We start from the raw sequence: 13911 nt of genomic DNA, 5'->3' as shown, positions 1-13911 counted from the left end.
ACAAATGGGAATTCGGTGGGCATGTTCAATGTAACAATGTGCAGATTTACAGGGAGAAGGCGACAGAATGAGACACTTATTTACATATTGTGTTGAGCCTGGTGAAGGTGAAACACATCAGTTGCGGTGTGTCTCATGCGCAGGAGGCCCTGCAGTAATTCCCCACGCTGTTTCACACAGCAGCATCCTCTTGGTGAATTACACTTGGCAAAAAAAATCGATTGAACCAAATAAGTGTCCGCCACTGGATTTTACTGACACCGTTTATAAAATTCAGGCTCACCGTTAATGTGGAGAGAGGCCATCAGACTAGAGTTTCCGCTCCTTCTGTTGAATAAAGATAATTTTAACTGTGTCCAGTGAGAGGAAAGGATTTGCAGTTGGTGGGAAACATTTCTATCTGAACTCGCTAACACTCTCCTGATAGATTGAAACATAAAGCTGGGAGTCTCTGGATTATGTTGTAAAAATATCGGTATTACGTTATTCACACCGCGCTGTCACCAACTGATTGAAGCGGCTGCCCAGAGGGAGACGGCTGTGTTTAAATCCCGTGATGAACTGGGGGAGCTGAGCATTTACCCAGACAAGGGGCACACCACCTCCCTGACACAGTGTTCACAAATCAAACTGACAGCAAAGCTTCACGTGTGATCGAAAATTTCTGCAAAGAAGATTTGGCTCAACAGATAACCGGAGTGAAGTTCTCCTTTCTTAATTTGAAATGGAAGAAGTTGACGTCAGTGAGCCTGACGTGATTCGAACACGCAACCTTCTGATCTGGAGTCAGACGCGCTACCGTTGCGCCACAAGCTCACGCATAACCCGTGACCTCTCTTCATGCTTAAGGGAAGTGATCGCACTTCAATGATTTTACGTTATGAGAAACAACGGAGATCAACAGTTCATCGGTGTTCTTCTCTGCCCCCTCTCCTTCTGTCTCCCGAAGTAATTTCCAAATCTACCTCAATAAAAAGGTGAAAGAACTGTGGATGCTGTATATCTGAAACAAAAAACAGGAGTAGCCGGTGACCCTTCCACAGAACTGATGGTGATTGGGAAAACGTTGGTTTATATGCAGGAGATATTTTGGGAAAACGTTGGTTTATATGGGAGGAAGGCGGACGCAGTTAATGATAGATCAGGACAGAGCCCAAAGCGAGGGAAGAACTGTGGACAGGAAAGGAAGTTGATAACGATCTGCGTGGGAGGGTGAATGGAGACTGTTCGTGGCTAAGAATAGGTAGTGTGTAATGACAGACTATGTGGTAACAAGGCTTGGTGTGTGTGGAAGGGACGAGGATACTATGGAGTTCAGGCCCGAGACTTATTGAATTTGATATTGGGAACAGAGGGATGTTCGGTTCTCTTCGTTCTGCTGGTGCTGAGCTTCGCTGGAACACGACAGCAAACCTGAGACAGAGATGTTGGCCAGGGAACAGGGTGGGGTGTCGAATTGGCAGGCAACTGGAAGCTCAGGGTCTTTTTTGCAGGCAGAACGTAGATGTTCTGTGCAGCAGTCACCCAGTTTATGCTTCGTTTTCCCCAATGTAGATGAGACCACATTATGAGCAGCAACTGCAGTCGACTGGGTTGTGGGAAGTGCAGGTCAAGTGCTGCTTCACCTGGAAGGTAAATTTGGACCCTTGGATAGAGAGGAGGGAGCAGGTAAATGGGCTGGTGTCACACATTCGGCAGTTGCAGGGGAAAGTGCCGTTGGACTATTGGGGTGGGAATGGGGTTAGGCTTGGTGGGAATGAAGGAAGAGTGGACCCAAGGTATAACTCCTGCCCATTTTCCTATCTGCCAAATAGAGGAATTTGTTAAGTGTGTACAAGGACATTTTCTAATTCACAATGTGGATGTACATACTGGCGTGGGTGCAAAACCTAAGGGTAAACCATAATTCTATTAACTTTAGAACAGTGATTGAAAATAATGTATCAGATCTAAAAGTTGAGGTTCTAAATTGGAGGAAGAGTCAGGTATTAGGCAAAAATTTTCAAAAGCTGATTGGGGGCAGATGTTCGCAGGTTAAAGGACTGCTGGAAAATGGGAAGCCTTCAAATATGAGATAACAAGAGTTCAGGCACAGTATATTCCTGATTCGGAGATGCCGGTGTTGGACTGGGGAGTACAAAGTTAAAAAATCACACCACACCAGGTTATAGTCCAACAGGTTTACTTGGAAGCACACTAGCTTTCTGAGCGACGCTCCTTCATCTGAGTATATTCCTGTTCGGGTGAAAGGAAAGGCTGGTAGCTTGGGGAATGCTAGATGACGAGAGAAAATAAGATTTTGGTTAAGATAAAGAAGGATGTATATATCAGGTATCGGCAGAGAGATCGAGTGAATCCTTAGAGTATAAAGGCAGTACGAGCATACTTAAGAGGGAAATCATGAAGGCAAAAAAGGGGACATGAGATAGCTTTGGCACATAGTCCTGGATAACCCAAAGGATTTTTATAAATACGTTAAGGACAAAAGGATAACAAGGGAGAGAATAGGGCCCGTCAAAGATCAGCAAGGCGGCCTTTGTGGAGCTGCAGTAGAATGGGGGGGGGGGGGGGGCGGGCGAGATACTGAACGGATATCGTGCATCAGTGTTTACTGTGGAGAAGGGCATGGAAGATCTAGAATGTGAGAAAGTAGATGGTGACATGTTGAAAAAATGCCCATATTTCAGATGAGAAATTGCTGGATATCTTGATATGCAGAAAAGTGGATAAATCCCAAGGACCTGATCAGGAGTACCCTAGAACTCTGTGGGAAACTGGGGAAGTGATTGCTGGGCCTCTTACTGAGATATTTGTATCATCAATAGTCACAGGTGAGGTGCCAGAAGGCTAGAGGGTGGCTAACGTGGTGCCTCTATTTAAGAAAGGTGGTAAGGAAAAGCCAGGGAACTATAGACCAGTGAACCTGACATCCGCGATGGGCAAGGTTTTGGAGAGAATCCTAAGAGACAGGATTTACATGTATTTGGAAAGGCAAGAATTGATTAGGGATAGTCAGCATGGCTTTATGCTTGGGAAATCATGTCTCATGAACATGATTGGGTTTTTTGAAGAAGTAACAAAGTGGATTGATGAGGGCAGAGCGATGGACGTGATCTATATGGACCTCAGGAAGGCGATCATCAAGGTTCCTCATGGGAGACTGGTGAGCAAGGTTTAATCTCATGGCATGCAGGGACAACTAGCCATTTGGATACAAACTGGCTAGAAGGCAGAAGACAGAGGGTGGTGATGGAGGTTGCTTTTCAGACTGAAGGTCTGTGACCAATGGTGTGTCACAAGGATTGGTGCTGGGTCCGCTACTTTTTGTCATTTATATAAATGATTTATATGTAAACGGAGGAGGTATAGTTAGCAAGTTTGTAGATGACACCAAAATTGGAGGTGTAGTGGACAGTAAAGAAGGTTACCTCAGATCACAACGGAACCTTGATCAGATGGGCCAATGGGCTGAGGAATGGCAGTTGGAGGTTAATGTAGATAAATATGAGGTGCTGCATTTTGGAAAATCAAATCAGAGCAGGACTTTTACACTAAATGGTAAGTTCCTTGGAAGTGTTGCTGAACAAAGAGACCTTGGAGTTCAGGTTGATAGTTCCTTAAAAGTAGAGACGCAGGCAGATTGGATAGTAAAGAAGGCGTTTGGTGTGCTTTCCTTTGTTGGTCAGAGCATCGAGGATAGATGTTGGGAGCTCATGTTGCCACTGTACAGAACATTGGTCAGGCCACGTTTGGAATATTGCATGTAATTTTGGTCTGCTTCCTATCGGAAAGATGTTGTGAAACTAGAAAAGGTGTAGAAAAGATTTACAGGGATGTTGCCAGGGTTGGAGGTTGGAGGGTAGGAAGGTTTTATGGGGATTTGGGCCAAGTGCTGGCAAATGGGACTAGATTAGGTTAGGATATCTGGGCTGCATGGATGAGTTGCACCGAAGGGTCTGTTTCCGTGCTGTACATCTGTGTCACTCTGTGAGACTCCATGGGATTCTCTGCCCAAGAGAGCAGTTGAGACAGCTTCATGAAGTTTATTGAAGACGCAGTTGGATGGGTGTTTGCATGGTAGGGGAATTAAGGGTAGTCGGGATAGTCCAGGTTGGTGGAGCTGTGATCTTAATGAATGACGGAGCAGGCTTGACCAAATGCTCTACTCCTGCTTCTGTTACTTTGAATCTGTAACACTGCATTTCCCGCGGCCGGGGTTTTCCCAAGGCACAAAGGAGGTTTTCTATAGTATATTTAAACCCCTTGCTTTGCTTGAACTCAATCTGCATGGACTTGGAGGAGAATGGGATTTGCAAAGTGCCCCATCTGCAGGACAGCTGTCCGGCCCGCCCTCCATTGTTGACGTCACAATGCGGATGCAGCCCTGTCAGTTTCAGAGTGAAACTCCCTCCCTCTGGGCAACATCTGGGAGCAAAGCAATGTCTCCCCCTTTCCATATACCATCCTCCAGCAGCGAGGGGGAAGGGGAGGTCGGGGTAGGTGAAACACTGTTCACTTGTAGCAACTGGAGTGAATCCTGGGAGGGAGCAGACACTCCAAAGGTGCTCAAATACTTTCTATCTCTCTTAAAGCTATTTTCCTTGTGTGTTCCCTCAGTTTGGCACGTATACAGTTGCACCCTAGAAAAGGATTGGTCCTTTCCTCATGTTCACAACTAAAAAGTTAGATTCTCAAGGAACTGAGCAGCAGTTAAGGGATGGCACATTGCTCAAAAAATGTAGGGCGCCTGCGGCCTGTGGCTCGTTGGTCTAGGGGTATGATTCTCGCTTCGGGTTTTCTGATACGTGGGGTTGCGAGAGATCCCGGGTTCAAATCCCGGACGAGCCCTTGTTTCTTACACTGCCTGGTGCAAAAACGGCTAGTCAATACTCTCAAAAAGCAGCTTCATTAAACGAGATCGAACTGCCTGAATTAGAAATGAGGCAAAACTACCATTACAATGAACGCGGCAAGGGCAGCACTTATTCAAAGCGAAAACGCGTTTTACTTCACTCAGAGGGTGGAGGGCGTTTGGAACGCGTTGCCAGCAGAGGTGGTAGAGGCAGGCACGGTCGATACATTAAAGATGCGTCTGGATAAATGCATGAGTGGGTGGGGAGTAGAGGGATACAGATGCTGAGGAATTGACCGACAGGTTCAGACAGTACATTTGGATCGCCTCAGGCTTGAAGGGCCTGTTCCTGGGCTGGAAACTTTCTTTGTTCTTTGTTCTATATGGTGTATATCTGATATTGTTGGCTGTTGTAAAAGTTTCTGTTGTAATTATTATTCACCTTCTAATGTAGTAATGGAGTTACGTCCTTTTTTGTCATAATTTTTTATTTAATAGGTCAGCAGGAAGTCATTCAGCAATTTTACTGCCTTTCTTTTCTCAAGCAGCCTTAACATTTCATTTTCATATCCTTGATTCACGTCCATTTCCAGCATCTTTGTAGGCAGTTTGTTCCATGTTATTGTCACTGAAATGAAGTTTTCCTCCATGCACAGCTAAGCCGATCTGGCAGCATGAGGGTTTTCAGGTTTCTGTGGCCTGGATAATATGTGATCAGCAGACATCTCGCAGTCTACAGGAAGCGCCACCAATGTTATGTTCATTAACTGTACTGACAGTGATCACTTATTTTGTGATTTTTCTTTGCAGGAAGACGTGCAGAAAGAAATCTTATAGCAAATGATACATCAACTTCTGACAGAGCCGCTTGATTCATTGGGACTTGAATATCAGCAGCCATTCCAATCAAGAAGGCATGTTTGCTTTTGTTTGTTTGAGAGATTTTGGACAGTCCTGTGGCAGGAAGAATACTGAGACACCGAGTGAGGGAGATTCAGTGCGCTGACTGTGAAAAGTGCTTCAAACCATTTACTCAGCTTGGAGGAATCAAAGTCTCACCCCTCAAGGTGGGAAAGGCTATGTACCTGTTCTGATTGTAATTTCAATCCCAGAGCAACACAAGGAAAGTTCTCTCCAAAGGGGAAACATTGGAAATGTGGGGTCTGTGGGAATGGATTCCCTTCCCCATCCCTGCTGGAAACCCACAGACGGATTCACACCGGGAGAGGCCATTCACCTGCTCAGTGTGTAGGAAAGGCTTCAGTCGGATCAGCCATCAGCAGACGCATGAGTGAGTCCACAAGTGAGAGAAGCCATTCACGTGCCCCATGTGCGGGAGGGGTCTCACTCAGTCAGCTGCACTGCTGACCCACCAGCGGGTCCACCCTGGAGAGAGGCCATTCACCTGCTGTATGTGCCGGAAGGGATTCACCTGCTCCTCCCACCTGCGGAGGCACCAGCGAGTTCACGCGCCATCACAGGGGGGTTGAAGGAGCGATGGCCGAGTGCCAAGTGCTTATGCACGAAACGTCGATTCTCCTGCTCCTTGGATGCTGCCGGACCTGCTGTGCTTTTCCAACACCACACTCTCGACTCTGATCTCCAGCGTCTGCAGTTTTCACCTTCTCCTCGAGGGCAAGGTTGGACTTGTCTTTTATTCACTCATTCACTCCTTACAGCCTGTCATTTGTTGTGGCCTAACTGCACATATATCAATGCAAGTTTCAGAAAGATTTCTGCAGCTTTTTTTTGAAAAAAATAACATTTTTCCCGACTTTAACGAAGTTTCTGAATATATGGTTTTAGTTATTCTCAATTTTAAAAATCAGCTATTTCTCACATGCCGTGTCTCCCAGGTAAAGTCATCACCATCCATTCTCTCTCTCCCCTGAGAAAGACTTCATACAGCGATCAAAGAGGGCTGAGGCACGAGAAAGGACGATTGTTGGGGGCGTGTGTTGGGGGGTCGCTGGTGGTTGTGGAGAAGGGAGGGAAATGGACAGGGGAACAGGCTGGGGTTCAGATGGTTGGGGGAGAGAATAGAGGGTGCGGTGTGAGGAGAGAGTATGGGCAGGGGGCAGTGGATGGGGAGAAAATGGACAGGGGGGCAAAATGTGAAGAGAGAGACAGCACAAATGCCACCTTCTCCAGGACTCGTGTCAGTGTCCCATGAACTGGAACCCACTCCTCCCACATTTCTCAATATATGCATGGCTAAGGCAGTGGAACCATATCATCCCTACAGGCCATTCACACCGACCTTCCAAACAGCATCCCACTTAGACTCACTCGTTTACGCTACAACCCTGCAGTTCCCCATGGCTATTTCCTGACGAAGGGTTTTGCCCGAAATGTCGAGTCTCCTGCTCCTCGGATGCTGCCTGACCTGCTGTGCTTTTCCAGCTCCACACTCTCGACCCTAATCTCCAGCATCTGCAGTCCTCACTTTCGCCCAGTAAGGGGTGAATGTTCTATTCCTAGTCTTTTAGATCTTTTAAAATCTTTCCCCCACACCCTAAACCTTTGCTCTCTAGTTTTGGAATACCTCTACCCTGGGGAAAAGACAGAAACATTGAGCAGCCAAACAAAATGCAAAAGAAATAAAATGTCGAGGCACAGGGGGAAAAAATCGGCAAAATAAAATAGCTTCGGCATTTTTCTCTCGTATTCGCATTTGGACGCTTAATATTTGTCATGATCGGGAGGTGCCCGTGTTGGACTAAGGTGTACGAAGTTAAAAATCACACAACACCAGGTTACAGTCCAATAGGCTTGTTTGGAAGCACTAGCTTTCGGAGCGCTGCTACTTCATCAGGTGGTTGTGGAATATAAGATCGTAAGATCATAAATTCTGTGTCTTACGATGTTATACTCTACAATCAGCTGATGAAGGAGCAGGGCTCCGAAAGCTAGTGCTTCCAAATAAGTCTGTTGGACTATCACCTGGTGCTTTGTGATTTTTAACTTTAAAATTTGAAACAAATTCCTGCACACTGAGCATGCTCCGCGGTGTCAGCAAGTACTGCGCATGATCGCCAGTGTCAGCAAAGCACTGCGCATACTCTTGGGAGAGCGCGAGCTCCTTTCCATGGAGCAGTGGAGAACCTTGGAGGACCGGAAGGAGTCTGGTCCTCCTGCCAATCAGAGCCGGTCATGGTGGAAATGCGGAGGTTGGACCGTGAGCTCTGAAGCTGCTGCTACTTTTTTCTCTCTGCATAAGGTTAAACTTCACCCCAGACTGTAACTTCCTTCCTCTGTCTAACATTTGTAAGTACAACAGTGTTTTTCTCATCACGTTTTCATTCTGGGGTTCAAGAGTGAACCGAAGGAGGGTCCAGACTCTGGAAAAGTTGATCCAGGTCTGTGTGTCAACTTGCAAACACATGGCAAATGCAGTACCACAATGTGAAGTTATAGCCTTTGCAGTGTAAAAAATATAGCAGAAAGGAGGTGCATTGTTTAAATGGTGATATGTTGAGATGTGGCGAAAGTGAGATGCTGGAGATCAGAGTTGAATATTGTGGCGCTGGAAAACCACAGTCGGTCAGGCAGCAACTGAGGAGGAGGAGAGTCGACGTTTCGGGCACGAGCCCTTCATCAGGAGTGATGTGTGGATAGACAAAGGGCCCTCAGTGTCCTTCTACACCAGTCACTGAGAGTTGTCAGCAAGTGCAGCAAGCAATGAGCAAAGCAAGTGGTATATCAGCAAGAGGAATTGAGTTCAGAAGTGGGGATGTCTTCCTGCAGTTAGGTCGATTATTGAATGTATTCAAGGCTGAGTTCATGTGACTTTGAAGAACAAATAAGTTATGGGAGAATGCAAGAAAATGGTTTTAAGACCAGTACAGAACAGTTACAGAGTCATACAGCACAGAAACAGACCATTCAGTTGAACTAGTCCATGCTGGCGGTGTTCTGAAACTAAACTGGTCCCACCTGCCAATGATTGACCTATATCCCTCCGACCCTTTCTTATTCATGGACTTATCCAAATGTCTTTTAAACATTGTAACTGTACCTGCATCCAGCAACTCCTCTGGACATTGATTGCTCAAACGAACTACTCTTTATCTTTAAAAAAAAGGTGCCCCTCATGTCTTTTTAAAATATTTCTTTCTTCACCTTCAAAATTTGCTCCCTCATCTTGAACCACCCACACTAGGGAAAGAATACCTGCCGTTCACCTCATCCATACCCCTCATGATTTTATAATCCTCTCTAAGGTCACCTCTCAACCTCTGATGCTCCAGTGAAAAAAGTCCTAGCCTATCCATCTAGATGCAGGTATATTTATATCGAGTTATGAACTGTTCAGTACTGGCGAAAGCTGGAAAGACAAATGACGTATTCCTGCTTCCAATTCTCTCAGTGTGTCCAGGACAGCAAGAGACCATACGACATAGGCGCAGAAATTAAGCTATTTAGTCCATCAGATCTGCTCCACCATTCAATCACGGCTTATACATTTCTCGACCCCATTTTGAAATATAGATTTTGGAAAGGCAGATCATGGCAGGATCTACACATTTGATGGGGAGTGTTGTTGAATAAACATACCATGGAGTGCTGGTTCATAGTGGAGTCGCAGGTAGACAGGGTAGCAAAGAAGGTGTTTGGTATATTTGCTTTAATAGGTCAGTGCATTTCAATACAGATATTGGGAGGTCATGTTGCGGCTGTACAGGACATTGATTAGGCCACTTTTGGAATACTGTATTCGGTTCTGGTTTCCCTGCTACAGGAAAAGTGTTACGAACCTTTGTAAGGATTTGGAAAAGATTTACAAGGCTATTGCCAGAGTTGGAGGTTTTGATCTATATGGAAAGGCTGAATAGGCTGGGCTGTTTTCTCTGGATCATTGGGGGCTGAGGGTTGACTTTATAGAAGTTCATAAGGAGCATGGATAGGGTGAATAGCGAAAAGTTTTCCCCAGAGTAGGGGAGACCAAAACTAGAGGTCATAGGTCTGAGGTGAGAGGGGAAATATTTAAAAGGAACTTTGCAGGCACCTTTCTCACGCAGAGGGTGTTGTGTGCATAGAATGAGCTGCCAGAGGAAGTGGTGGAGGCTGGTATAATTAAAGCATTTCAAAAGGCATCTGGTAATAGGGAGAATTGAGAGGGGTATGGGTTATGTGCTGACAAATGAGATTATGTTAATTTGGGATATCTGGTCAGCACGGACAATTTGGACTGAAGGAAAGCAGAAGTGTCATTGTGAAGACTGGACTTTCAGAGCAGCTTTCAAAGATGTTTTGTCCTGACTGGGAGCAGAAGCTACAATGAAATCTTTCATTTGTGAGACAGCAACTGAGTGAGTGAGGACATTCAGGATATTGGTGGAAAGTGGGAATTTGTTGCAATGTGGAGTTGAAGTGATTTAAGTAAAGTGTGCTGAGCAGGGAGCCTAGTGTAGGGTTATGTGAGTTTTTGTTTAAACTGCTCATTTCTTTCAGCCTCCAACATTGTATTTCCAATCCTGTCCATCAGTGGGAGTGGTGAATCAGCAACTGGTATCGTTAGAAGCCTTATGATTTTCAGTATTGCAGGTATAGCATTGTCTCATCAGCTTTGTAAAGATTACTGGCAGCAGCGGGAGGCGTGGGCTGGATTCACCAGAAATGATTAAGCAGTTAGGTAACACATGTACAAGAGGGCAGGGTGGGACTTGTCTTTCGATTTGCAGAAGGTGGGAGGTTCTGGTGCTGTGGTCCATGGCAAACACAACTGCGGTAAATCATAGAATCACTACAGCGTGGAAGCAGGCCATTCATTCCATCAAGTCCACACTGACCCATCCGACGAGCATGCCACCCAGACCCACCCTATCTAGTTGTTTCTATGGTGAGTGAGACTAGGTCACAAGATTAGGGGGAGTAGGTTTAAGTCAGAGGAGAAGGAACTGCTTTTCCCGGAGAGTGGTGAATCATTGGAATTCTCTGCCCAAGGAAGCAGTAGAAGCAGCCATATTCAAGACATAGTTCAATGGGATTTTGTATGGTAGGTGAATTTAGGATAGTCAGGATAATGCAGGTAAGAGGAGCTGAGACGATGGATAGATGAGCCATGACCTTAATGAATGGTGGAGTAGCTTGATGGACCAAATGGCCTACTCCTGCTTCTATTACTGGGAATGTATGAACATGCATTTTTTATGGCCAATCCGTATCAAGGCAGGTGAGCAATGTAGTGATGTGGAAATGAACATCAGAGAATGATAGAAAGGGACACGGAAAGTAAATGTCCCAGTCCAAAGATGTGCAGGTCAGGTCAAATGACCATGCTAAATTGTCCATAGTGTGAGGTTCATTAATCAGAAAGAAATGGGTCTGGGAGGGTTACTCTTCAGGGTGTCGGTGTGGACTTGTTGGGCCGAAGGGCCTGTTTCCACACTGTAGGGAATCTAATCTAATCAATCAAAACTGGATTCTACAGAACACAAGAATTGAAACTGAAGACTGTATGGCTGAATGTGTGCTGCAATGTCACAAAACTGAATGAATTGACTGCACACATTGAAGAGAATAATTATGATCTGAGACTCCTTACAGGGACATGGCTTCAGGATGACAAGGATTGGATCTGAATATTGAGGGGGTACGTGGCATTCAAGTTGAATAGGAAGCGAGGTAAAGGTCGAGGGTTGGCACTGCTAATCAAAGCACTAATAACATGGTACTCTGGTGTCGGCTCGGATTTCAGGTTCTGATTTCTCTGTCCTCTTCTCCCTGTTCCCAGAGAAAGATGTTGTCTGTTCTCAGCTCAGCTGGCTTTCTGCTGAAACTTTGAGCCCCTTTTACACCTTCCAGAGCAATAAAACATTCAGTCGATCAAGGCCCAATCCACAATATTCTCAGCCTGAGAACCATCCAGACTGAGAGGGTCATTGGAGCAGGGAATAAAACAAGAAAAATGAAACAAAATGAGACATAAATGCACATTTGGTGCTTAAAGTGTGTTCATTAGATCGTAAACCAGAATTGGGGGTCTCCCAGGATTCTTATCGTCCCCTACTAGAGGAATTCTCTTTCCCTAACAATATTTACATCAACAGAAATAAAGCATCTGTCATCAAATAAACATAGAGATATACAACACGGAAATAGACTTTTTGATCCAACACATCCATGCTGACAAGATGTCCTATTTAAATCTAGTATCCCATTTGCCAGCATTTGGCCCATATCCCTCCAAACCTTTCCTATTCACACACCCATCCAGATGCCTTTTAAATGTTGTAATTGTACCAGCCTCCACCACTTCCTCTAGCCTATTTACTCTATCCGTGCCCCTCATGATTTTATAAATGTCCATAAGATCACCCCACAGCCTCTGACACTCCAGGGAAGCAGCTCCATCCTATTCAGGCTCTCCTTATACCACAAACCCTCCAACCCTGGCGACATCCTTATCAATCTTTTCTGCACACTTTCAAGTTTCACAACATCGTTCCTATCCTACAGTAGGGAGACCAGAATCGAATGCAAGAATCGAAAAGTGGGTGAACCAATGTCTTGTACAGCTACAACATGACCTCCCAAATCCTGTACTCAATGCATTCAACGAGTCAAATGGCCTCTTTCTGCACTGGAGCGATTTAATGATTTGATTTTGTATCAGAGTCAATTTCAGTCACTATCTCTGGTTTATGGTGTGTCAGGGTGGGATCGGTGGTACCAGAATTGCATGCAATACTCCAAACGTAGCCTAACCAATGTCTTCTACAGTCGCAACATGACCTCCCGACTCCTGCACTCAGTGCACTGACCAATAAAGGCAGGCATATCAATCACCTTCTTCACTATTCTGTCTATGTGCGACTCCCCTTTCAAGGAACTATGAACTTACCATCGAGTCATACAGCATGGTCATGGACCTTTGGTCCAACCAGTCCATGCCAACCATAATCCCAAACTAAATCAGTCTCTCCTGCCTGCTGTTGGCCTGTATCCCTCCAAATATTTCCTGTTCATGTACTAAAACAAATGTCTTTTTATTGTACCAGCATCCACCGCTTCCTGAGGAGGTTCATTCCACACATCAACCACCCTATGTGTAAAATTAATATTTGAATGGCAAGCATGAGGTTGAAATGAAATGGTTCATTAAAATAAACAGCTTCTACCAAACCCCCTACAGCAGGTATGGTAGCAACTCCAACTCTGGAATCTCTCAAATCGATATTTCCATGGAGTGGAGGGGGGAGTAAAGTGTTGGATTCACAGAGGTGGGGTTTTTCTGAGAGTGTAAAGCTAAAATTATACCCGGTGCTTTGCTTGAACTCAAACTGCATTGACGTGGAGGAGAGCGAAAGGAGTTTGCAAAGTGTCCTCCCCTCCCAATGTGCCCTCTCTCCCCCATTGTGGACGTCTCAACGTGGAGGTAGCCCTGTCAATTTTAGAGTGAAACTCCCTCCCTCTGGGCAACATCTGGGAGCATAGCAACGTCTCCCCCTTTCTATTCCTCATCCTGGGAGGGGGAGAGAGAGAGGCGTGGGTGGGGGGTTGTGTTGGGTGGAGACTGTTCACATGTAGCAACTGGAGTGACTCCATGGAGGGAGCAGGCTCTCCAAAGGTGCTCAGATGCTCGCTGTCCTTCTCAAAGACATTTTCCTTGTGTATTCCCTCGGTTTGGCACGTATAGAGTTTGCACCCTGGAAAAGGTTTACTTCTTTCCTCATGTTCAAAATTATAAGGGTCGTTTCTCATGGAACTGAGCAGTATTTAAGGGATTGGCACATTGATTTCAAATGTAGACATCTGTTGCTTCATATGGTGTATATCTGATATTGTTGGCTGTTATAAAAACTTTGTGGCTATGATTTTTCACCTTCTAATGCAGAAATAGAGTTACGTTCTATATCTCTTGTCTCTTTTGTGTTTACTAGGACAGCAGGAAGTCATTCAGTAACTTCACTGGCTTTCTTTTCCCAAGCAGTCTTGACATTTCATTATCATATTCGTGATTCAGCTCCATTTCCAGCACCTTTGTCGACAGCTTGTTCCAGGTTATTGCGATCTAAATTAAGTTTTCCTCCAAACACACTGAAGGCTATCTTATT

At 45.3% G+C, this 13911-nt stretch overlaps 1 protein-coding gene and 2 non-coding genes across 3 annotated transcripts in view; 1 reads left to right on the top strand and 2 right to left on the bottom strand.

Annotated features, from left to right (window-relative positions):
- The window catches only part of LOC148144900 (uncharacterized), a 492750-nt gene that overhangs the window by 173243 nt on the left and 305596 nt on the right, over nucleotides 1–13911 (bottom strand). The window lies entirely within an intron of this gene.
- Nucleotides 745–816, bottom strand: trnaw-cca (transfer RNA tryptophan (anticodon CCA)). The gene has a single exon. It is a non-coding gene; the product is annotated as a tRNA-Trp (tRNA).
- trnap-cgg (transfer RNA proline (anticodon CGG)) lies at nucleotides 4759–4848 on the top strand. The gene is given in 2 exon segments: nucleotides 4759–4794; nucleotides 4813–4848. It is a non-coding gene; the product is annotated as a tRNA-Pro (tRNA).

The sequence above is a fragment of the Chiloscyllium plagiosum genome, unplaced genomic scaffold, assembly GCF_037043375.1.
Source record: "Chiloscyllium plagiosum isolate Xiang-an unplaced genomic scaffold, Cpla_swu_hap1 HiC_scaffold_27, whole genome shotgun sequence".
NCBI classification, from domain to species: Eukaryota; Metazoa; Chordata; class Chondrichthyes; order Orectolobiformes; family Hemiscylliidae; genus Chiloscyllium; species Chiloscyllium plagiosum.
This window is presented reverse-complemented; position numbering and strand designations above follow the sequence as displayed.